This window comes from Aotus nancymaae, unplaced genomic scaffold (genome assembly GCF_030222135.1).
Source record: "Aotus nancymaae isolate 86718 unplaced genomic scaffold, 86718_ANA_hifiasm-v0.15.2.pri h1tg000003l, whole genome shotgun sequence".
Lineage (NCBI taxonomy): Eukaryota > Metazoa > Chordata > Mammalia > Primates > Aotidae > Aotus > Aotus nancymaae.
The window spans coordinates 35963565-35989243 of record NW_026988414.1 but is presented as its reverse complement, the minus strand read 5'-3'; the positions used below and the strand labels follow the sequence as shown (position 1 = coordinate 35989243).

The 25679-nt window shown below is 44.8% G+C and overlaps 1 long non-coding RNA gene across 3 annotated transcripts; it reads left to right on the top strand.

The window, feature by feature from the left end:
* The first annotated feature begins 1441 nt into the window (after positions 1–1441).
* On the top strand, positions 1442–19225 carry LOC105724624 (uncharacterized). Of its 3 annotated transcripts, XR_001109061.2 has the most exons (6): positions 1503–1519; positions 2374–2430; positions 3028–3091; positions 12776–13012; positions 13819–14693; positions 15250–19225. It is a non-coding gene; the product is annotated as an uncharacterized LOC105724624 (long non-coding RNA). The 3 variants fall into 3 exon arrangements; XR_010343898.1 differs by having other exon boundaries at positions 13819–19225; XR_010343899.1 differs by lacking the exon at positions 2374–2430 and having other exon boundaries at positions 1442–1519; positions 13819–19225.
* Positions 19226–25679: the final 6454 nt, after the last annotated feature.

Below are 25679 nucleotides of genomic sequence, written 5' to 3'. Positions count from 1 at the left end.
ATCTTGAATTAACCTATTAACACCCTATTTTATGCTCTAGAAAAAGCAGGTTGAATTAGATGAGAGATGATAGTCAGACACATTTATGAAGTTCCAAGGGCTTCCAAATACTTTTAAAAGGGGTTGTGGTTATAATGCATGAAAACTCTCTCTCTGTCTCCCCATACACACACACACACACAGGCATGTATGTATCTGTGTTGAACATATATATAGAGAGAAGGAAATAAGTGGTTCTTTATTATGTGTTTTCCTTTTAGAAGCTGAAAATTGCATTTCTCTCTTATTTAGGGGGATGTAGAGCAGTGTTGTCCAATAGAACTCCCTGAAATGATAAAACTGTTTTATATCTGCACTGTGTCACCACTAACCACATGTGGCTATTCAGCATTTGAAATGTGGGTAATACAACAGAGGAACTGAATTTTTAATTTTATTTAATTTTAGTGAATTTATCTAAATGTTAGGGAATTGAAATTTAAATGTAAATAGCCACTTGTGGGCTCGTGAACAGTGCAGCACAGCATTACTAGTAAGCTTATCAGCCCAAACAGACTTCAGCCTCTCAGGTGTAACAAAATGGGGTAGGATGGGAGGAGGAAGAATAACAGAGACAAAGGAGGAAGTTTAGTGGAAGGTAGCTGGACACAGGCTAGAGAGGTTGTGTGTCTATGAATGAAGGGCCACCTGGGGAGCATACACTGAGTTGTGAACAGTAAGAGGCAAGGAGAAGGGGTACTTGGTATAGTCAGTATTCTCCTATGGGGTTCAATAAGGACAGGTGGTAAAGAAACAATGGTCAGACAGTTCCACACTTTGGCCACCAGGGGCCCTCATTGACCCAGTGCAGCTTGGTTTCCGAGGCGAGAGAGGCAAGGTGTCTGTGGCAGGGACGGGGGAGGAGACACAGAAAGGCAGCAGACTTTGAGTGGGTCCAAGAAGAGGGGGATAAGGGCTCATTACATTGTGCTAAGCACTACTTTAAGCACTTTACAAATAACACCCTATTTTATGAGGGTAACTATTTTATCACCCTCATTTTACAGATGGGGCAACTAAGGCATACATAATTTAGACAGATAACTTGGCTAAAGTCACAGAGCTGTTAAGTTCCAAGTTGGGAAATAAACTAAACAGCCAGGCTACAGAGTCTGGGTTAACTTTGGTGCTTTGCTGAGCCTTCCCCTGTGTGGTTCTGGAGTCCTGTCTAGAATGTGGATGTGTACTGCCACTCAGCTGGGGTATCCCAACTTGCCTCCCCATATGAGGCTGTTGGGAGGGTTTGTGTGAAATAGTGTATTCTTTTGATTTTGTTTCCCTACAGCCAGTTTTCATTCATTTATCCATGCAGGTGTTCAGCAAGTAAACATGGAGCCTGCTAAAGCGGAAAGTGCAGAGTGCAAGAAGCCTGCTGTGGGAAACTACAGCTCAGCAGGGAGACCGGAAATGGCTGGGAATGCCAGCTGCACAGTCTGAAGGGTGTGCCACTTTGGGATGGGGACAGAAACCAAGGAAACAGGTAGGGGGGATCCTGGCCAGCAGGGGTGTCCTAGAAGCCTTCTTAGAGGAGGGGCCCTGGAGCTGAACTTTGAGGCCGGCAGCATTCGAACATATCCACGGGTCTCCTTTTTGGGTTTCAGTGCCCTCTTGCCTTGGGCTGTTGAGCTAAGTTGCTACTGGAGAATGACCTTTCTCAGGAAATTCAGAACCCCAGTCATCAGTGTTGGACTACGCTGTCACCAAGTCCCTCCATTGCCCTGGCCTGATGTGGCTGTGAAAAGTCACCTGTTCAGGCCCCTCCTGCCTCCTCCACACACTGACTTCCCTCAGACTCAGAACAACCAACGCTGCCCTCTGAGGCCTGCCCCTCCGCATAGGTCTTGCCCACATTCGGGCTCCTGGATTCCTCAGAAGCCGGCTCCTGGGGCCTGTCCAGCAAAGCTTGGAAGCCCGGGTCCCCAAAGACCTGCTAGTTAATGAGTTCTGCAAAAACTAGGTCTGTCTGTAATCGAAATGGGAGTACAAGGCTCACACGGTCCCTGAATTAATTCAGTCCTGTTAGAAAGGGAGCAAGGCAGAGTTTCCGCTGCTGTCTGCAGGACCCGTGGAGGAGTTCTGTGCACCATTACTTCCATTTGGGGACCCATTGTTTTCCACCACTTCAGCACAATCTGGAAAACATTCTCCAAGTCTATTATTCCTGTCTCCTGCTGCCACACTGAGGCAGTTGTTAACAATGCCCTCTGCCCACTCCAGACCCCTCCTCCATTTAAATACCAGTCTGATGGGCAAAGAGAGCATTTCATGACTGCTCCAGACTAAAAAGTTCTTATTATTTTATTCCCTTCTTACTCCTGCCCAATTTCCTTCTAGATGAGGACAGGTGGGTGTAAAATAAATGGAGCTGGAATTACAATTGCAAGAAGACAGGTGAGGAAATTGAATGTGGTTGGAAAATTTGTCCGGGTGCCTACAGGTGTCTCCTGAGATCTTGCAGGCCACCACCATCCCCCTCCCCCAGCCTGGCCATTCTCCAAACGGTCTGGGAATGGGGAATACGAGTGGCCGAGACTTCCCCTCCCATTGGAGTGGTCTGAGTATCCAGGCAGAAGGAAAGGAGACATTTAGCAAGGGGGCTCTTAGAATGGCAGCCTTGAAGAGGTGCAGGCAGTGCTGACCTCACGCCACCTTCACCATCAGGTGATGGGCCCCCACTACTGTACCACACAGTCTTTGTGCCTTCCTTCTGGATTCTCTTCTCTCCTCTCCTTACTCAGATGCCACCTCCATTGGGAAGTCTTCTTTGATTACCCCAGAGTTAGTTTTCCCTCCTTTCTTCTCTTCTCTCTTTGTGTTCCTATTAAATGTATTACTGGTCTACGATGCTTTTCTGTGTTACAACCTGTCTCCGTGTTTGATGGCTGGTGACTTCCTGTACAGAGGAGGTTTAGGGACATGCATGTTTGAGAAAGACTCCTGTTCTCCACTTGCTTGCTGTGTGACTGTGCAAATTTATTTTCTCTCTAGCACTCAAAAACTCCGTCTGCAACATGAGGACAAAAAACCCTATGTCACAAGGCTGCTGCAAGGAGTGAGTAAGATCCAGCTTCCTTCTCTCCACCTCAGCCATTTACAGTCACTAGGGCTCAGGAGTAGATCAACCTGGGTTTGAATCCTGGCTCCACCACTTTCCAGCTGTCTTTGGCCCTGTTGCAACTCTTCTGTGCCTCAGTTTCTTCATCTGTAAGGTGGTGATAACCCCTATCTCATATCTCATACACTCGTTGGGAGAATAAACTAGGGTGATGCATATAGATTGCTCAGCATAGGCCTGCATGGACCCAGCATTCTAAAGGTTAGCTGTCATTATTGGTAGTGTCATGACAAAAACTGTGAGTTGGTGAAGTCAGAAATCTCAGCCTCGTCTAGTGCCCAGAGCCCAGTGAGTACTGAGTATATAAAAAGGAAAATGTTCCATTGTAAACTGGGAACCATGATCGAATTGTAATGCTCAGTAATGTCACCCATTGTCAATCATGAATGATTAGGACATGGTGCAGGTGACCTGAGCCTGCATCAGAGACCATGGGCATGGGAGATGCCCAGGAGTACCTGCCCCTCTGGGTGCCACAGTCTCCAGTTCTTCCAGACTATGCCAGGTGCAGGTGACCTGTAGGCAACAGACACTCACCCACTGAGAGCCAGGAAGTCTAACCCAGGAGGAAAGAAAACCCATGGCTGCCAGTTCACATGCAGCTGGGAGCACTTGCTAGCGAGTCATGGTCATTGGCCAGACAGACAAGAAGAATCAAGGGAAGGGCTGGCGTTTGCTGGGGTCTGCCAATTCCCAAGCTCTGGCTTGTGATGAAGCAACAGAAATGTGCCAAGCTGAACCACATGGAGCCTAAGGAGACCTTGGCCTTCCTTCCAGGCTGTGAGGGCCTGGGCTGCCCTGAGCTATCCTCGGGAAAGGTCTGCAGGCCCAGAGTCATGTCCATGTTTACATCTGTGCCTATGGCTGTGGCGATCTGGGATATGAATACTTACATAGCCAACATTTATTTAGGGCTGATTATGTTCTAGTTTACATGGAGCAACACTGTGGTAACATCAATCATATCTATGATATAGATACTACACTTTCCTCACCAAGAAACAGAGATAGTAAATGAGAGGCCCCATGGGCATCAGTCAGGATCAGCCATGTTATGCTGTGGCAATGAGCACCTCCTGCATCTCAGTGGCCTAAAGTGGTCTCAGTCACATTGTATGTCCTTCTTGTATCCGCCAAGGGCACTGGCCTGTGCTATTGTCATTGTCAGCCCAGGGCCCAGACTGATGGAGCAACCGTTATGTGGAACACTGCTGGTCACTGTGACAAGGGGAGAGAGGCAAGCTGTGCCCTGACTCTTAAGACCTCCTCCTGGAAGTGACAGATAATGCTGCTGCTCACATTCTATTGGCTAACGCGTCACACAACCGCATCTAACTCTAAGGTAGTGGTGGAAATGCAACCCTACTAGGTGCTTGAAAGAGAACTGGAAATGTTTGGTGAACAGGAAAAAAACCATATCACCTGCTGGTGTGGTCTCGGGATTGAATGATCAAAATGGAGCCAAAAGCCCAGTAATCTCTGCATGAATATTAACTAGGAACACCACGGCTATTTCTATTATTTGCTGTAAAGATGAGGAAACAGAGCATGAAAGGCTAAGTAACTTCCCCAAGTTACTGCTCAGGGACTGCCCAGAGGGTGCACTCCTAACTCTCCTAACTGGCACACTCCACCACCCCACCCCAAGTGGCAGGCCATCCTGAGAGCCGAGGCTGGGTCAGGACAGATGTGGTGTGCCCTCTGTGCCTTTGAGGACTCCCATTTTACTGGGGGAGGAGAGGGAAGCTCTCATCTAGTGAGTGCCACATACAGAATCTTAATGGAATTCTCACAACAGCCTCAAGGTAGGGATTATAATTCCCATGGGTAGGATGGGGAAACAGGCTCAGAAAGGTAAAGAGACTTGCCCCAAACTGAAGGCTAGTCAGAGGTTGAGCCAGGGTTCACATCCCGCATGTTGGGCTCACTGTTGGTGGGGCTCCCTGCACGCAGCCCTGTGCCTGTGGAGGAGGCACGGATAGAGGCACACGCTGGTGAATGGCTTCGTGGACACTTTCCTCAGGGACAGGGTCTTGGCTGCTAGAGGGCCTCAAGGGTCAATTCAGGAAAGAATGAGCCCACTTTCTACTTCCAAAGAGGAGCCAAGGAGGGGTGTGTGTGTGTGTGTGTGTGTGTGTGTGTGTGTGTGTGAGAGAGAGAGAGAGAGAGAGAGAGAGAGAGAAAGAGAGAGAGAGGAGAGGCCCCCTTATGAATCATCGGGCAGGCTTCAAGGAGCAGGTGCTATTTGTCCTGGACTTTCTACATCGGCATATGTGGAAATAGGGAAGGAACGGTAGGACTTCTGTTCAGGGTGTTTGGAGGAGCCAGAGTACAGGCTGGAGAGGGGTGAGCAGGAGTGAGATTGGAGTCAGTCCTGACTGCAGAAGCCTTACCACCGATGATTGTACGGGCCAATATTGGGCCGCCATCTGCATCACAAATATTGTAGAACGGAATGTTTATCATGACATTCCGGCAGATGGCAGCAAATATCTGGAGGAATTGGGGCTGGCCATCTCTGCCCCCAAACCTGCTCTTACCCTTCTCCCTGTTGCTCTATGGCCCGGAAGGCCAGTGTCTAGGGCCAGTATCAACCAGGATCTCTGTTTTTGGCAGAGAAGCCAAGGGAAGACACCAGCAGGAGACAGGAGGAGGTGGAGAGACTGGAGTATTTTATTTATTATTTTGGTTCCCTCCCTGTTGGCTTGCTGGTGACTGTGCTTATCTGTCAAAATCTCCTCCCCAGCTGCAGCTCTAGTGGGATTTCATAACTGCTTTCTTCTGCAGTCCCTTTGGGTCTAAGGGTGGTAACAGCTCCCCTCTGTTGCTAGGGTGTTTCACCATGTTTTGCTGGTTTTTCTTAGCCATGACCACACCTTCATAAATAATGTCTTCACTAAACTCTCCAATCACCCCTTCCGAGTGAGCCATCTGTCTCCTGCCAAACCCTGACAATTCAAGGGTTCCTTTGTAATTTACACAACGATCCTCTTTATGCCAGCAGCAGCTTCAGAAACCTCCTGGCATTCTCTAGGCATTCTCTAGGCATTTTGGGAGTTGTTTTTGAGCAGGTCAGGGAACAACTCTGACTCCATCTCTCATGGGGTGGCTGAAGCAAAGTGCAGAGAACAGGGCAGAGGCAGCATGGTGAGACCTTTTGCCTTTTTTCGACCCTTCTGGCACCGAATGTTGTGAATGTTGCGCTGAGATCCGTTGGATTCTGCCAGGCAGGGCAGGAGAGGCAGGGCCGGGGGGGACCAGCAGAGGCTGCTCTCTGCTCTCACCTGCAAGGTGGTGGCGTTGCCTCAGTTTCCCCCTTAGATTGTGAGCTCTCCAAGGCAAGGCTTAGCCTCTCAAATCTCTGTCTCCGCCAGCCCAGCCTGGTGGGAGAACACTGGAAGTAGCTGGTGAGTTGACCTGAGCTTAGCTGAGCTGGTTTGAGCTGACATGCAAACTTCCTTTCTGCGGACCCCTGGTTTCCATTGGAAGGTTCACCTGCCCGTATCAGAGAAAAGCCTGATTTTAAAGGATTTTAGGAAACACCATTTTATTCTTTTTCAAAACGTACGGCAAGTAATCAGGAACATTCCTCCTGAGTCCAGTACTATTTCCTCTCCAGTTCACTGCCCCTCAAGCCAAATCCCAAGTCTGCTTTAATGAATATAGAAAACTCACTTGTCATTAGTTGGACAAAAGCTAATGTGCTGGAGTCCTTGAGGACAGGGGGGTCTCTTGAGCAAATTAAACACTCCCCTTGCAATCTTGAAGTCAATGTTAAATTGTTTATCAAACCCTTCCTTTCTAGGTAGCATTAAGGTGAAATTTCCCAAGTTTTGGGCATTAGGTCAGAAAATTATATTGAGCTGGAGACAGGAAGAAGGAGAGGCAATTTCAAAACTGTTTTGTTTTGAAGAGGAAATAGGCATATTGGTTAGGGTCTAGGGAGGGGTCCATAAATATACTTCACCTCTGATGTCACTCTGGCCTTCGCTCATGGCAGACATTGCTAATCAATCATATGCTCCTTCCTATTAACTCAAAACTACAGATAATTGCAAACCAGGGCCTAGGGTTGATGGGTCTCCATGATTTTGGTAGTCATTAAAGAGGATGCATCATGGGGCAGAGGGATAAGCACTGGGCTGGGCATCAGAAAGCCTGGTCCCAGTTCTGCTGCGTGATCTTCCTCTTTGATTCTGGTTCCCCTTTTGCTCAAACGAGGAAGACTTCCTTGCCTGCTTCCAGAGGCTGTTGTAAGGACTGGTCAAGGGCTTGGCTAGAGGAGCTCACCAGGGCTGCAGAACACTGCCACAGCAGCTGCACAGTGACGGTTGTCCTGGGCACTGCCCTTCAGCACGGGCAGGAATGAGCTCTCCCAGGAGTAGAGATGGCTCTTCAATGGTTTCCCCCTCACAGGGCTGCTGATGTTTGGGTCATGTGTGGTGTACAACCACATGGTGGCCTATGGGGTGAAGATGTGACTTGGGAGGATCTCTTGGGTCCAGGGCTCCCAGGGCAGCATCAGAGAAGCAGAATGATGATGCATGGAAAGGAGGAGATGGGTGCCTTGTCCTAAGTGGCAGAGATTCCCTCAGTTGTCTATTTGTTCACCCACTTATTCATTCATTCATAAATGTTTTCTCCAGGGACCTGAGCTGGGCTCTGATGACCAACCATCAGCTCAGGCTGGAGCTGGCCAACACCCTCTCATGGGCCTGCACCACCTCATGGTTGAGAGGAGTCCCACGAGAGGGCTTGGCTTTGGAGACAGATCCAACATTGACTGGTTGTGTGTCCTTGGGCAAGCCATTTCTCCAAGTCTCAGTTTCCCATCTGGGAAGCAGAGGACATATCCCCCTCAGAGGGTTCTAGTGGGGGGTCAAGTGAGATTAAATATGTCAAAATGCCTGGCATACAGCACTCAAGGATCGCCAGCTGACTGCTGGCTTTTAAGACCAATAGCCTCAGCAAATGCTTACAGAAATGAAATTCAGTGCAAATACCCAAAAGAGGAGCTTTCTGAATGCTGGAAACATTTTCATATTTGTGCAGGAAGAAAACAAATATTATTTGCCCTAAAACTGTGAGGAGCATGCTAAAGGCTCAGAATGAGGCCGTTGAAAATTGAATAACTTCACTTGCAGACGTTGCATCAATTTCATTCAATTTGTAAGCACTTGTCCCTGTAGTCGGGGGGAAAATGAATTCAGCTCAATCAATCAACCTGTTTCTGGGTGGTGTCGGGGAAGCCACCCTGTCTCACAGGAGGTTCAGTGTCACCTGGAGCAGAGTGACTGGAGCTTGGTTGTTTTTGTGGCAAATTGGGGATAGCAGGTGCTTCATCGATTACCTTATTCTTTCTCTCTACTCCCACGTCGGTACCCACAAGGAGTGGCTTTAAGTAGGTGTCTCAGCCTCATGTTTGGGGGCGTTCAGAGAGAGTCAGTGAAGTCATGCTATCTATGACTACTTCTGCAACCACAGCTCAGTGCCGAGGGAGTAACACATAGTGAGAATAGGGGCATATCCACCCAGGAAGAGCAAAGAGAAGATGGAAGGGAACTCCAGGAGGCAGCCACTGTCTCTCTCCACCTTTCCTTCTTGCCTCTGTCTCACACTACCTAACCCAGATTGCCCCGAGGCATGCCCTTGGCCATGGTCAAGTACAGAAGTATTCTCTATTTGGGCATGGACATCGCTGTGGAGGAACTCTAGCACGGGGTCTCCAACACCCACCTTGTCATTCCTCTGGAGGCGTCTAAGTAAAGGTGTTGAAGCCAGAAATCAGGGATTTGAAAGGAAAGGAGAGCCTAAACACAGACACCACTTCAACCGACTGTACTGTCCCTCTGTGATCTTCCTTCTCCTTTCTCTCCCCTCTTTAAACATGCCAGCCCATCTGAAGTTTGACTGGGATTCTTTAGGTTAGGACTTTGCACCGTGAGCTACGTTTCTATAAATTGAACGCTCAAGTACAATGGTTGCTACTGAAGGCATGAAGTATCGGTGACCTATCTTCCCAGTCTCTGGCCACTGAGTGCTGCATAGTGATGGGTAGGTGAGAACCCTTAAATGAGGCCAAGACATGCCAGAATCTGGAGACACAATGATGGTGGGAGAGGTGGGTACTCCAATGGGGCCACCATTTGCATTTGTCCTGCCCTGCCCCCTCGATAAAAGGAAAATAGGAAAGAGGGAAGGAAGAGGATGGTCTCAAGAGAGAATCCCGTCTTTAGGCGTTTGTGTTCAGTTCAGAAGACAAGCTGTGTGCTCAGCCCTGCCAGTACACACACACTGCCCCCCCAGCCACGGGAACAAGCTCTGATTGTGTTGAATGTTGACTATTCTCATGCCACAGCCCCTCAGGGACAGATTCTGGCAAAGATGATAGATAGACCTTGGAGTGGAAAGGCAGATGATGTTTGAATGCACGGTGCCGGGGGAGAACCAGCCTGGGGCTCAGAGAGGAGCACGTTTTGTTTGTTTTTGTTTATTTCAGCTGGATTGCATTCAAAGGAGACAGAGGGATGGTTGCAGAATGCCCTTTCTTTGCCCGCTGTGGAAACTCAGGCTTTGGGCAGCTGGTGTTTAGCAGCCTATGCTGCAATGTCAGAAGCCCCCATTCTGGATGGATCAGACCTTATGGGGTCTCTGGGGACACAAAAAGAAATCAGATATAGTCCCTGCCCTGAGCACCTCAGTCTGAGGGGAGACAGAGCATGCACAGACCAGGCTGATGCAGAGTGCTCACGCTGAGATGCAGCCGAGGACTAGGGGCTGGGAACGGAGGGACGGAGCAAGTGATGTGATGTGTGTGTGTGTGTGTGTGTGTGTGTGCATGTGACTCCCAGCAGATGAAAAGGATCAGGGAGGAGGGAATTCCTACATGTTTGTGCCTGGGACCTCATGCAAAGGAAAGACAGGAATGAAAACTAGAAAGGAAGCAGGAACTGGTTCATGGTGGGCCTTGAGTGCCAGACTTTCCTCCTGAGGAGACATAAAATGAGGAACCCAGTGAGACTGGAGTGTTCTGGGGAAGGATCCCATATGATGGGAAGGAGAGCAACAGGTACAAGAGGGTGGAACAGTGTGAGAGGCAATTCTGTCCACTTCTGCCCCTGCCTTTGGAGTTCAAGCTGCCTTTGTAAAAGTTGTGGTTGCCCAGGAGTGTTTCCACAGGGAAGTGCTTCCTGCTGGGCAGAGTAGAGCAAGGCCTTTTTACACTCTGAACATAGTTGCCCAGTGGGCGGCTGGGGCAGGGAGGCAGTGAAGCGAACTTGGGAGTTAGGAAGAAAGGAGGCAGTGTAATAATGTAGTGGGTGGAGCACGGGCTTTGAAATCAGACGAACCTGGTTTCAAATTTCAGCTCCACACCTCTGTAACCTTCAGCATGTTATGGAACACTTCTGTATCAGTCAGGATAGTCTAGTTTATGCCACAGTAACAAATAGCTCTGAAATCTAAGTGGCTTAAAATAACAGAGGTTGATCTCTTGCTCATGCTGCGTGTTCATTAAAGATTGGCTGGGGGCTCTATTCATCATAGTAACTCCAGAACCCAGGTTTATGAAAACTTCTTTTCGTTACTGCCTCTGCAGTGACCAAGGCAATGTGAACAGGGCATGGTGATTCACTCACTGGCCCTCAAAGTGAGCCCTTTCACCTCCATTCACATTCCACTGGTCAAAGCTAGTCTGGCCATGCACATCTTCTCAGAGTGTGGGAAAGTGAGAATTGACATGGTTGTGAACAATCTGAGTCTCAACTTTCTTATCTGTAAAATGGGAATAAAACTACCAACTTCAGATGAGCATTGTGAATCTAATGAGATAATGCATGCAGCAGTCTAGGTGAAATACAGTCACACTCAAACAATGACAGCTAAAACAACAAAAAGATGTGTGCAAAGAGGAGAATAAAGTATAGCATTTGTTGCTTTTGAGGTTTCTGAGACAGCAAGGTCGATTTACCTGGAAAAAGCCGCTGTGTCTGGGACAGCTGTGTCGGGAGCTGCTGCTTTGGAGGTGGCTCCAGGATCGGTCCCTGGTGCTCCCAGAACTCCTTCCTGCTGGTGAAAGGTTTTTCCTCCACAAGTCCCAGGGCTGAACTGGGGGTTTTCTTGAAGGCAGCTTCCAGCTTCCTCTCCAAGACCGTGCATTTCAAACACCAACCTAATGCCTTTCCTGCTGCCACCACAGCCCCATGGAAATGGCATTTCCATTCCAAGAATCAGTTCCCATTCATCACCGTGAAGCGCGATACCTGGGGGGAAACGGTAACTGAGACTGTGAGTCTCTAAAGACGGGAATGTGTCTGCAGGAGCTGAGTAATTAGAGCAGTTTTCTGCACACATGCCTAATCTTTATTTAAGACATTTCACTTAGGTACACATCTAAGTTATTCAAAAGTCACTTAGATTTGAGACATGTATGTCATTAATTTCTCGTCTCTATTTTAGAATAGTTCAATAAGCACCAATAGCCATGACTGCAAGTATTTATTGGGGCTAGCTATGCTTCAGGCAACTGTACTCAGCGCCTTACTTGAAATAACTCATTTAATTTTATAACAATACTTTATTGTTTTTTGTACCTGACTTGAGAAACTTACAGGACTCCTAAATTGTTTCCATGTGAAGGAGTCTTCAGTAATCTTTAAGGGAAAAAATGGAATAAATGGAAAATAGTATTCTGTGAGACTAAGAAAAGAGCTGTAACTAACATTTACATAGAGCTGAATATGTTCCAGGCACTTAGATATATTAGCTCATTCATTGTCTCAATAACTCTACAAGATAAACACTATGATCATCATTTTATGGTTAAGGTACCTGAGGTATACAGAGAGTACCTAACTCCATCAGGATAATAATAGCTGGTGGGTGGTAGAGCCAGGATTTGAACCCAAGTAAGTAGGTTCTTAACTGCTATACTATACTGCCTCTTGGCAGTATAGTATAGCACAATCTCAACATCTTAAAATGCTGAGGGGACTGTCATGCGGAAGACTTCAGTAATGTCTAGATCAACAGAACCAACATTGATGGTGTAATTGATAATATAATTGATGGTGTAAGCCACAGAGAGGCAGATTTTGACTCTATCTCTGGAAGGACTTCCCCTCAATTGGCATTCCTTGTTGATAGCAAGCTCCCTGCCATCAGAAATCCTCAGGAATGGGCTGGGTGACCACTCCCAGTGAGGTGTAGGTGGGATTCCCTTCCTGGGTTTGAGGCTGATATAGATGACCTCTGTTACTCTTTAACATAATTTCATGACCACAACAACTGCCATGACTTTGGAATATGGCCAAACATTTTCAAACTATTAAAACTGGGAGCAGATGACAAAACTATGTGGCAAATGTAAAGGCCCAGGATACTCTACCCGAGCTCAGTGGTATCATCAGATTCAACTCATAACTAAGTGATTCTGACACGTGATCATGATGCAAATAACTGTTGTTACCTGGATGATCAATTAACTTCAGGTCACTTCATTGATTCTAAGTAGTAACATTTTCACTAATCAAGCCTACATTTCTATGTTTTTCTTTTCTATCTGTATTAATTTACCTGAATTTTAAAGCAAAGCTAAATGTAGTTTTTCTCGATGCTATGTAGGGTGTTTTTATTCTTGGTACAGCTGGAAGAGGATGGGAAGCAGGAGCCTCAAGGCTTGGGCCAGAGGAGCCAGGTGAGCGCTAAGGACCTACACAGGCCAAGGGAGAGACGTGACAGGAGCGTGAGTCGGATGAGCTGGGGTCTGGAGGGAGCAGCACTGGCAGCAGAAGGTCACAGAAACTGAACCCACCACACAAAATGGCCCCAGATCCTCCAGGGCCAAAGTCCAGGGCAAGGGTAAGGAAGTGGTCAGAGGCCATGAAATAGGGCAGAAACAGGAGGTACACAAGGAAGATGCTGGGCCCCTGCCTCAGTCTCTGGGCTTTTGTCTGGTTCCCCTGGAGCAGGAGACAGTTCTAGCTGGGTGGGCCTAAGAGCTGGATGCAGGGATAAGAAATTGGTGGTAATTGATGAGAGCAAAAAGACCCAGCACAAGGGTCCCAGGAGGTTCTGGTAGCAAGTCCAGACCAGTGTTCTTGGGCAAACCCCCTGTGGCCCCAGCTCTTACCCCCACAGGATGCCGCAGGGCCAGGATTCCAGTCCCAGCGCTGCCCTTGACTCAATTCTTAAGCAGAGAAGAGAGAGGCTCAAAGTTTATTTCACAACCAGGAGGTCCTTAGGAAATATCTAGACCAATTCTCCCACTGCAGAGATGAGAAACTGAGGCCAGAGAATTGGTCTAGATATTTCCTAAGGACCTCCTGGTTGTGAAATAAACACAGCAGAGGCAGCTCTCAAAGATCTTCTTCCCCTTCTCCCTCCAAAGGGCTGGCAGGGAGGTTAAACCAACTTTGAGCCTCTCTCTTCTCTGCTTAAGAATTGAGGATTTCTATGAACTGGACTTTTTGATTTACAGTCCCAAGTGGTGCAGGAGGGAATAATAAGCTCTTTAGACTTGGAAGCTCCTGCAAGAAATGATGGATGTTCTCGAGGGAACGTATATCCAGGAAGGTGTCCCCAAACTCCCAGCAGGAATCAATCTCCTTGTTCCCTGAATGCTCGACATCTCCCTAATAGCATTTTCTACCTTGTGTTTTGTGCAGCTGCTTGTGTGTCTCACATCCCCCAACTAGGTCACAAGCTCCCTGAGGTCAGCGACTGTGTATCGTGGGCAAGATTCATGGCATGGCTGCTGACCGGCTGGACAGATGGGACTTCTCTGATTTTTAACCAAGCCTTCTTCCTAAAGATGAAAGTGTCCTACATCATCTTGTTTGGATGATCTACCAAGATCTGTGCTGCTTTAAAATGCACAGAATCCCTGGTACTTTGGAGTTCTTTGCAAGTAGAAAAAAAAAAAAAAATGATGGGCCAGGTGCAGTGGCTCACACCTATAATCCCAGCGCTTTGGGAGGCCAAGGCGAGCGGATCACGGGGTCAAGAGATCGAGACCATCCTGGCCAACATGGTGAAACCCATTTCTACTAAAAATATAGAAATGATCTGGGCATGGTGGTGTAAGCCTGTAGACCCAGCTACTCGGGAGTCTGAAGTAGGAGAATCACCTGAACCCGGGAAGTGGAGGTTGCAGTGAGCCGAGATCGTGCCACTGCACTCCAGCCTGGCAACAGAGCAAGACTCCATCTCTAAATAAATAAATAAATGATGGAGGGGGAGCCCGATGCTAAGTGGAAGCTGGAATGAGACCCCTGGAAACTGTGTTGCTTATATCTGAGGCCCTGGCTCTGTTGACACTACAGCATAGCCCCCCGAAGACTGGGCCTCCCAGAAGCCTCCTTGCCACCTGCCTAGTATGGCAGGCCCCCAAGAGCTGAGACCTGGTGGGGTCATACTCTAAATAAGAAAAATAATCATTAACAGCAAACTGACTGTTTTGCAAAGTCTGCTAAGCTGTTAGCCACAGGGTCCTCATTACAGCTCTATGATGGCAGAGCTATTGTCGCCCCCCCATTCACAGGTAAGGAAACTGAGGCCCAAATCCACACAGGGACACTTTTCCTCACACGGATCCTCCTCATTCCTGAGTCCTCTCTTTGAGCATCACCTCCTCGGGCTGGCCTTTTCCACCACCCTCAGTCAAGAGGCGTTTGGCAGCCTCATTATTCTGTATCTGAGGTCCTCCAACTCGAGCATGCACCGGAGCCAGCTGGAGGGCTTGTTACAGCGCAGGCTGTTGCCCCCTCACCCCAGAGTTTCTGACTCAGTAGGTCTGGGGTGGAACCTGAGAACTTGCATTTCTTTAGTTTTTAAGTTATAATTTTTGTGGGTACATAATAGGTGTATGTATTTATGGGGCATGTAGGATATTTTGATACAGGCACACAATGTGTAATAATCTCATCAGGGCAAATGGGTATCCGTCACCTCAAGCCCCATCCTGGGTTGCAAACAATCCAATTAATACTCTTAGTTGTTTTTAAATGTACAATTAAATTATTATTTACTATAGTCACTCTGTTGCGCTTTCAAATACTAGATCTTATGCATTCTTTCCATTTTTGTTTTGTACCCAGAACTTGTACTTCCAACATGTTCCCAGATGATGTAGAAGCTGTTGGTCTGGGGACCACCCTTCAAGAACCATTGCTTATATCACTCCGTTGATTTCCTTTAAAATACTAATCAGAGTCTGTGATTATATAATTTATAGATTTGCTTAATTGATTATTGCTCTTCCACCAGAGTGCACATTTCAGGAGGACAAGGTACGGTGCTACCTCCCAGCACCATACCTGGCACATAATAGGTGCTCAATAATATTTCTTGAGTGAATAAGCAATGGTGGAGCTGAGATGAGGCCCAAGCCAAGCCTGCCTGATGCAGAGTCTGTGCTCCAAACATGACTCAAGACTGTGTTCCTGGACTTTACACCCTCCAGCTGGGCTGCCTCGTTTAGAGGTAAATGGACACCAAATCTCTCATTGTGGCCAAAGTGAGAGTTTCACCACAGTCCAGTTGTGTATCTCCTAGAGACCACCCAGAACGTAGAGAGACCAAGTGAGCAGTAAGTGAGGTCCTGTGAGTGGCAAGGACTTTGATTTCCGGTGTCCACATGTGCCAGGGCATCTAAGAGCCCAGGGCGAACTGAGCCCCGCCCTCCCACATCATCAGCCCATCTAGTTCTGCTGGGGCTGTGCAGACCCAGCCTAGGAGGCCCCAGCTACCCAGGTCTGACCATGGAGGACAACTGATGGCATCTGATGGTTGGCTGCATATCAAGGAAACATCCTTGCAGACGTTTCCTCCTGAAGAGGAAGGCACAGGAAGAAGAAAAAGGTGAAGAACAAAAAAGAATATAATAAAAGAAAATTGCTTGCTGTGCCTCTTTTTGGCAAACTAAATGCTCATTGAAATTAAGATAAGCTTGACAGACTTTTGTTAGCAGTTTTGGGGGCCTATCTGAGACTATCTCGCCTCGAGAGACTTCTGTTAGAACTGGCTCCATAACTAATAATGTGGTCTCTGTCACTTAACTCAGAAGTCCCTGTTGGACTCGTACAGTGAAGCGTTAAGGAAATGAAATCTTTTTTCTTTTTTTCTTTCCTTTTCTTTTTTTTTTTTCTTTCTTTTTTTTTACGTATACAGCAAAGTTTGATTTGTTGAGAACATTTCTTCGACTGACAAGTTACAAGCCATGTCTGAGAGGCCCACTGGGAACTTTCAAGATTTGAGCAGCAGTTTCTAATCACTGACGATCATTAGCATTTTAGTGAATAGATTTTTGATAAGAAAAATCTTGGCTCTGTGGGAAGAAAAAAAACCCTGACATTTGATAATGCAAACAGAGTAGCAATTTTAATTAGGCCTCCAACCCTCCTTGGCATAGCAAACATTGCACAAAATCCAGATGTTCCCCATGTTGTAGGATGTGAACTTAAGGCTGTGTCAAGGTCATTGGTACCAGGTATGATGCCACTGACTGAATCTCTGAGGCGAACAATAATAACCATTATTTCCTGAGCACTTATTATGTGCCAGACGCTCTGCTAGGTCACGTGCATTATCCCAATTGATCCTCATATCTATCTTAAGAGAGCTGCCATTTTTATCATTCCCATTTTACAGATGGGAAAATTAAGCTCAGAGTGGTTTGCTAATCCAAAGTTCTCCAGCTTGTTAGTGGTGGAGACACTAACCCGGGTCTGTGTGTGACTCCAGTTTCCACACTGAGCTTTGCTGCCTCCCAGATGCCATTCAAATAGGGACAGGCTGAGTGATCAGGGAGAAGCATTAAGATCTCACCCTGGCTCTGTCACTGAGTGTGCGACGAATCATGTGACCTCTTCTGGACTCGGCCTTCTTGTGTGTGGACTGGGGATACTATCAGACATATCTCTTTCACTAGACTGTTGTGGAGCTCCAAGGAAAGGCTGATGGTGCTTAGGAGAATGTTCTTTCTTCTCAGAAAACCAGACCCAGACACCATCTTCTTTCCATTGATCTTAGCCCCACCCTTTGGGGCTAACTGGAAGAACTCTGGTTCCTTGCCTTGAGATCTTCAGGAATTTATAATCAACTCTTGAGTCTTCTCAATTTTATATTCTTCAGATGAAACATCTCTGATCCCTTCAGCCAGTCTCCATATGCCATGACATTGAGTTTCAACACCTCCTATAGCAGAGATCTGTCATCAGCACAATGGGGATAATAACAGCCATTGTGAAGATTAAATGAATAAATGTATGATACTCTGAGAACAAAGTCTGGCATCCTAAGTGAGTGTGTGTGTGTGTAGAGTTGCCTTCCCAATATCCGTTCTCCTTTTTCACTTAGTGATGGAGCCACTATATTATTTGGAGCAGCTTGAGGATGTTATTGCCTGGCTTTCCTTGCTGAGAGGAGATGACCCATGAGGTATAATTTGCATACAGTGAACTGCTCAGATCTTAAATCTATGTCTCATCAGTTTCCATGAATATATATTAAATCAGAACTTTTCCAGGCAACCCTCACCCTCACCCTGAAACAACCACTAATCTGAGTTATATTAATACAGGTCAGTTTTGCCTATTTTGGAATAAGTGGAATCATGTGTTATACATGTTCTGAGTCTGGCTTCTTCCCTCATCATCATATTTTTGAGATTCATCCATGTTGTTGCCTGTGTCTGTATGGTGAGCCTCCCACTGGAAGACGATATCATAGCTTACTTACTGCTTGTTCCCCTGTTCAGAGACATCTAGGTTGTTTCTGTTGTTTCCCCATGGTGGGTACAATTTCTATGACAATTGTCCTACCAGCCTTTTTGTGGGCGTATGCTTGTATTTCTTGGGTGGGTACCTAAAAATGAAATTTCTGGGTCATAGGATAGATATATGTTTAGCTCTTTAAGAAATTGTGAAACCGTTTTCAAAAGTGGTTGTACCATGTTACACTCCAAATTGCACTATATGTGAGTTACGGTTGTTCTACATTCTCTCCAACCTCTCCTGTCGTCAGCCTTTATCACCTCAGTCATTCTAGACAGTAAGTAGTGATCTCTCATTGTCACTTGCATCTTTCTGATGGCCAGTGACGCTAAGTGACATTTTGTGCAATTTTACCACTTATATATCTTCTTTAGTGAAATGTCTGCTCAAATCTTTTATCTTTTTTAGAAAAAATTCTGCTGCCTGTCTTATTGCTGAGTTGTGGGAGTTTATATATTCTACATACAAGTCTTTTGTCAGATAATTGTGTTGTGAATATTTTCTTCATTCTGTAGCTTCCCAATTTATTTTCTTGATGGTACTTTTTAATGAGCAGAAGTTTTAGTTTTGATCAAATTCATTTTCTCAGCTTTTTCCTTTTATGATTTATGCTTTCTGTGTCTTTTCTTTTTAAAACGGCCAGTGGAAGCATCAGCAATGGTGGACACCCCTCTCCCCACCAAGCTGGAATATCTCAGGTCTAGCTAAGACTGCCGTGCTGGCTGCGAGAATTTCAAGCCAGTGGATCTTAGGTTGCTGGTCTTTGTTGGGGTGGGACCCAGCCAGCCAGATCACTTGGCTCTCTGGCTTCCGCCCCCTTTTTCAGGGTAATGAGTGGTTCTGTCTCGCTGGCGTTCCGGGTGCCACTCAGTTGAAAATGTGGAGATCACTCACCCATTGCTCGCACTGGTAACTGCGGACTGGAGCTGTTTCTATTTGGCCATCTTGGTGGACATCCAAGTCAATACATTTTTAAAGGACCAGGATAAAACCAACCAACCAAAAAATAAACAAAAAAACCCAAACGTAATAGAACATCTGATATCTGTGGGACAATATCACAAGATGTGTATACATGCAATCAGGAATACCAGAAGGACACCAAACCACAGGTTCAGAAGCTCAGAAAATAACAAGCAGGATAAATAACAAAAGGCTACACTTACATATATTATAGTCAAACTGTGATAAAGAGAAAATCTGGCAAGAAGCCAGAGCAAAAAAAGAAAAAAAACAAAAACAAAAACACCTCACCCACAGAGGAACAAGGGTAGAAATTACAAAGGCTTCTCCTCAGAAATTATGCAACAAAGAACATGAAAAGTGATGAAAGAAAAAATCCCCACCAAAAGGGAGTTTATTTTATTTTATTTTATTTTTCACCAGGATCTGTTGTTTTTTGACTTTTTATTATTTATTTATTTATTTATTTTGAAAGAAAGAGAAAGGGGGAGAGAGAACAGGAGTCTTGCTCTATTGCCCAGACTGGAATGCAATCTAAATATAGGTATTAAAAACCTCTTTTATGCCGATAATCATGCTTAACAGTGGAGAGAGGGAGGAATAAAGGAAGAAAATAACAAACAAACAGCCAACCAATATTTTATTTAAGTCTGTGAAATGCTATGCAAATGCTGAAGAGTGATTTACTTCCAATTATGTGGTCACTTTCAAAATAGGTATAATGTGATACTGAGAAAAATGTATGTTCTATGGACCTGGGGTGAAGAATTCTATAAATATTCACTGAGTTTACTTGTTCCAGATCTGTGTTCAAATCATAGATGTCCCTGTTAATTTTCTATCTCGTTGATCCATCAAATATTAACAATGTGGTGTCAAAGTCTCCCACTATTATTGTGCGGGAGTCCAAGTCTCTTTATAAGTCATTAAGAACTTGTCTTATGTATCTGGGTGCTACTGTATTGGGTGCATATATATTTATGATCATTGACTCCTGTTGTTGCATTGATCCTTTTACCATTATGTAATGTCCTTCGTTCCTTTTAGTCTTTGTTACTATTAAAGTCGATTTTGTCAGAGACAAAAGTTACAACTCCTGTTTTTTTTGTTTTTTTTTTTTCTCTCCATTTGATTGGTAAGTCTTCCACCAACCCTTTGTTTTGAGTCTTTATGTGTCCTTGCTTATGAGATGGATCTGGATACAGCGTACTGATGGGTTTTGACTTTTTATTCAATTTGCCTGTCTGTGTCTTTGATTGGGGCATTTAATCCATTTAAATTTAGAATTAATATTAATATTTGTGAGTTTAATATTGTCACTTAATGCTAGCTGTCTATTTTGCCCATTAGTTGATATAGATTCTTCATTATAGAGATATTCTTTACCTTTTAGTACGTTTTTGGGATGACTGATCCTGGTTGTTCCTTTCTGTGTATAGTGCTTCTTTCAGAAGCTCTTGTAAAGCAGGCCTGGTGGTGATGAAATCTCTGAGTGTTTGCTTGTTCACGAAAAATTTTATTTTTCCTTCATTTATGAAGCTTAGTTTGGTGGGATATGAGATTCTGGGTTGAAAATTCTTTTCTTTGAGGATATTGAATATTGATCCTCACTCTCTTCTAGTTTGTAGGGTTTCTGCTGAGAGATCTGCTGTGAGTCTGATAGGCTTCCCTTTATGGGTAACCTGACCTTTCTCTCTAGCTGCGCTTAGAATTTTCTCCTTTATTTCAACCCTGGTGAATCTAATGATTATGTGTCTTGGGGTTGCTCTCCTTGAGGAATATCTTTGTGGTGTTCTCCGTATTACCAGGAGTTGAGTATTGTCCTGCCTTACTGGGTTAGGAAAGTTTTCCTGAATAATATCCTGAAGAATATTTTCCAGCTTGGATTCATTCTCTTCATGACATTCAGGTACACCTATCAAACGTAAATTAGGCCTTTTCACATAGTCCCATATTTCTTGGAGACTTTGCTCATTCCTTTTTACTCTTTCTTCTCTAATCTTGTCTTCTCGTTTCATTTCATTAAGTTGGTCTTCGACCTCTGATATCCTTTCTTCTGCTTGATCAATTCGACTGTTAAAACCTGTGCATACTTTGCGGAGTTCTAGTATTGTATTCTTAAGTTCCATTAATTCACTTATATTCCTCTCTAAATTGTCTATTCTTGATAGGATTTCACCAAACCTTTTTTCAAGGTTCTTAGTTTCTTTACTTTGGGCTAGAACGTGTTCTTTTAACTCACAGGAGTTTCTTATTATCCACCTTCTGAAGCCTAATTCTGTTAATGGAATGCATTCGTTCTCTATCAGGCCTTGTTCCCTTGTTGATGAGGAACTGTGATCCCCTGTAGAGGGAGAGGCATTCTGATTTTGGGTATTCTCAGCCTTTTTACGCTGGTTTCTTCCTATCATTGTAAATTTATCCACCTGTCATCTTTGTAATTACCAACTTTCAAATTAGATCTCTGAGTGGACATCCAACTTGTTGATTCCCAGTGCCAGAATCTGAGCAATCCACTGCGCCGGCTAAAACAGCAGCGTTAAGATTCATGGTGCTTTTCTGCCTGGGAATCTCCAGTCTGGCTTCCTTCTTGAGTCCCTTTTTCAATTAGCTGAATAGGTGACTGCCTTCCCGGAGCTCCAAACATCGACCAAAAAGGGACCCAGTCCCGTTTACTCTGCACCAAGAACTGCTGCGCCGAGGCGCCGGCAGAACCACCACACCGGCCACAAGAGTCGCGCTGGCAACCCGTGGGGCTCCTCTGCTGGGAATCTCCTGGTCCGTGAGTAACAAAAATTCGTCTGAAAGTGTGGCATCCTCTCGTTCTCTGCGCTTTCACTGGGAGCCACAATCCCAAGCTGCTAGTAATTGGCCATCTTGGATCTCTCTCTGCTTTCTGTGTCTTTTCTAAGGAATATTTGCTAACCCCAAGGTCACAAAGATATTCTGTTTTCCTTTAAGAGCTTTATTGTTTTCACTTTTACCTTTAGGTCTGTAATTCATCTTGAATTTATTTTTGTGTGTGGTGTGAGATGGGGTCAGATTCTTTGCTTTCCATATGGATTCCCAGTTATTCTAGCAGTATCTGCCAAAGACATTTTTCTTTCCCATTTAACTGTGTTGGCTTCCTTGTTAAAAACCAAGCAACACTATAGGTGTGGACCCATGTCTGAATACTCCATTCTGTTCCATTGATTTATTTATCCATGTTTTCATCAAAGCTACATTGTTTTGATTGTTATAGCTTTATAGTAAGTCTTGAAATTTGAGAGCTGAATGAAGTCTCTTCATTTTGTAATTAATTTTCAAGATTGCTTTGGCCATTATTGGTCTTTTGCCTTTCCAAATAAATTTTAAAATCTTTTGGACTGGAATTACATTGGATATTTAGATCAATTTATGAAAAATTGATGTTATAATAATACTGAGTCTTTTGATCATGATTTTTAAATATAATTGTTAATCTCCTCAATTTATTTATGTCTTTTAAATTCCTTTCAGCATTGTTTTCTAGTTTCAGTGTAGAAAATTTTCATCCTTTAAATTTCTCCTAAAGCATTTGATATTTTTGAATGCTTTTATACATAGTATTTACTTTTAATATAATTTTTAGTTGTTCACTCCTAATTTATAGAAATGCAATTGATTTTTATATTGATTTTGTAGATTGATTTATTCTAAACCCATTTATCAGTTCTAGTAGGGCTTTTTTGGGGTAGCTTCTTTAGCATCTCCTATGAATAGTCATGTCATCTGAAAATAAAGATAATTTTAATTCTTCCTTCATAATCTATATGCCTTTTAATTTATTTTGCTTGTCTTATTGCACCAGGTAGACTTTTTCCCTTTAATGCATCTCAAGACACTCTTGATTTTGGTACAAGTTCGTCTTTGCACAGGTCTCAGGTTTTTTCCCTTCCTAAGAAAGCACAACCTATCAGTTGCAAAAATCCCTTTTACCTAAAAAGTTGGCATTTTTCCAGACTCAAGGACAAACTCAAGAATTTGGCTTTAATTTTTCTTCTTTGCATGGGATGAACTTCAACTTGAAGTAGTTGTTCCCCTACTTCAACTTGAATATTAATTTTTAGTTCTATTTGCCAAGTACTGCAAGTCCTCTCCATCTTCTGGGTGCAGAAGATTTGCAATTCCTGGATGTCTTATGGGTAAGTGGATCTGTATGATTGGTTGTGGCCAAAAAGTAGGCCCTGAAATGATACATCACCTCTGCACCAAGGAATTGAATTACTGCTAATGCAAGGGTTTCCAGAACTCTCTTTTTCCTCTACCACATTTACCAATGATGTTTGAAGTGAAAGCTACTTCCTCTGCATGGGTCTCTGAATGAGCATAACACTTATTCAGAGTCATAAAGAGGGGCAGATAACATGCCTGTCCTGGGGAGCCCAGAACAAGTTGCCTTATTACTAGGGGAGCGAGGAAGGCTGCTTATGAGAGGTAGTGCTTGGGCCGGTTCCAGAAGGACAGAAAGGACTCTCACAGGTGGCTGTTCCTCTGCCTGAGTCTACAGTGAGCATAACACTCCCCTCGGCTTCTGCTGACCCACAACAGATACATGGTTTGAGGTGGAAATAAAATACTGTTTTAAGGCACTGAGGTTTTGGGGTTGTTACAGCAGCATTACCTAGCCTGATGTAACTTATTTGAATTTCCAAAAGAGAGGTGGCCAAGCAAAGTGCTAAATGCAGGCAATGTAAGATTACACATTGTTTTCCTCTCTGAATGAGACAAAGGACATATACACTACCAGAGAAATCAGTGGTGAGCTAAAGCCCAGAATCTTACACAGGTCTTCCCCAGTGCCCACCACATAGTAGACCTCCCAAAAAACATGCTTATATTCAGTTAAGCCAGAGTTCTCTTTTCCATTTGAGGTCTGCAGTAGAGGCACAGTACTTCCCTCAATTTCTCCTGCTAGCTCCTCCTTGTCTGCAAACGGGAATGTCAAAAACAACTTGTCCTCGAGAATTCTTGGGAGAAATTGTGCTGATTACAAAATGCTTTGCAAAATATAAAATCCTATCTAAGTGGCAATTTTCTCCATTGCTCTGCCAATTGTAATAAATAAATATTGTATTTTAGCACTGGCTCCTGGCTCGCTTTCCCGCGGCCATCCCATCAAACACTCCAACATGCCTGGGGTTATTGTCCACTCTGGATTTACATGTGTGTGTGTGTGTGGTGCTTATGTAATGCTATTTACTGAGGAGTTGAGTGAGCCCATCTTGTAGCAATAAAACTCGAGAACGATGTCATACCCCATTGGAGAGGTGATGGGTCAGAACAACTCACTCAGGACAACTGTACTATTTGCTCCCAAGGGCGGGGGGGCTTGTTTCAGTCATTTCTGCAGGCCTAGTGTGCCTGGATTAGGGAATATCCTCTGTAGTTATGAAAATTTTTCAATTTCTGATCCAGCTTGTGGTGGGGTCCTAGGTTTCTGGCTCATGTTATAGCTGTGGGTAGAGTCCAGGAACTCCTATAAACTATGCACCTGCTGATGGTTAAATTCATGTTTGCAGAACACTTAATGTGACTATATGCAAGGAACAATGAAGGGTATAAAGACCACTGACTGTCCCTTACCCCAACAAGCTGCCATTTAGTACAGGGCTGGGGGAGACTTTCATTCATTCATTCATATACCTATTCAGTCATTGATTCTACCAAGTGATTCCACTAATTTTGACTGATGTTTCAGCTGCCATTCTAACTATAAAACAAAGTCTCAGGCTTCAGGGAGCATACGTCCTAATAAGAGGATACTGGCATTAATCAAATACTTTTAATAGTAATAAATGTTTTACTATAAAATGCAGCAAGCACTGTTGAAGAAGAGTTTAGAGTGCTGTGAACACAAGAAATCAAGGCGAACAGACTTTTTCATGGGGAGGCAGCCAAGGAAGGCTTCTCTGGGCAATAACCTTTGAGTTGAGACCTAAAAGATAAAATTAAGAATTATCCAGTCTGGAGATGGGATGGAGGTAGAGAGAGCAAGTCGGGCAAAAGAAACAATACATTTAATATAAAACAGACTGTATGATCAGTCACAAAGAGGGGCAGATAACATGCTTGTCCTGGGAGGCCCAGAACAAGTGGCCTTATTACTAGAGGAGTGAGGAAGGCTGCTTATAAGAGGTAGTGCTTGGGCCGGGCCTAGGACAGGAAGGGCTCTCACAGGTGGGTGTTCCAGAGGAAGGAGGAGGAATAACACAAGTGAAGACCCAGAGGTAGGAAAGAGAGGATGAGGAATCCAGGGCAGACTGTGAATAGTCTAGACTGCCAGGCTAAAGCATCTGGACTTTTCCCCATTGGCGGTAGGGAGTAATTGAAGGTTTTCAAAAAGGAGAGTGATGTGATCAGAGCACTTGAATGAAAAAGTTTCTTTCATCCTTCCTGGAAACAGTCTTGTGCATAAACCAAAAACATCTAAGAGCCTCTGGCTACCCTTGAGCCCAGAGAGGGCTTCCCATGGTCTGAAACTTTCCTCTGCTCGCAAGAAGAAACACCAAGACCTTAAGACAGTGCAGGGGAGGCAGGAAGGGACACAGGGGCCTGTTACTGGGGCCTTCTTCCCTAGTGATGAAGGAATGCGTGTGTGAGCTCTGAACCCAAAGTGGCTTAGCTGAGGGGGCTGTGTATGTGCCGACTATTGTGTAAAACAGGCAGACAGAAGGAAAGGCCTCCTATTTGTTTTGGAACTCCTTCAGGTACAAGGGGGGAAAATCCCAAATCAATCTAAAAAATAGAATAAAGAGAATTAATTGGCC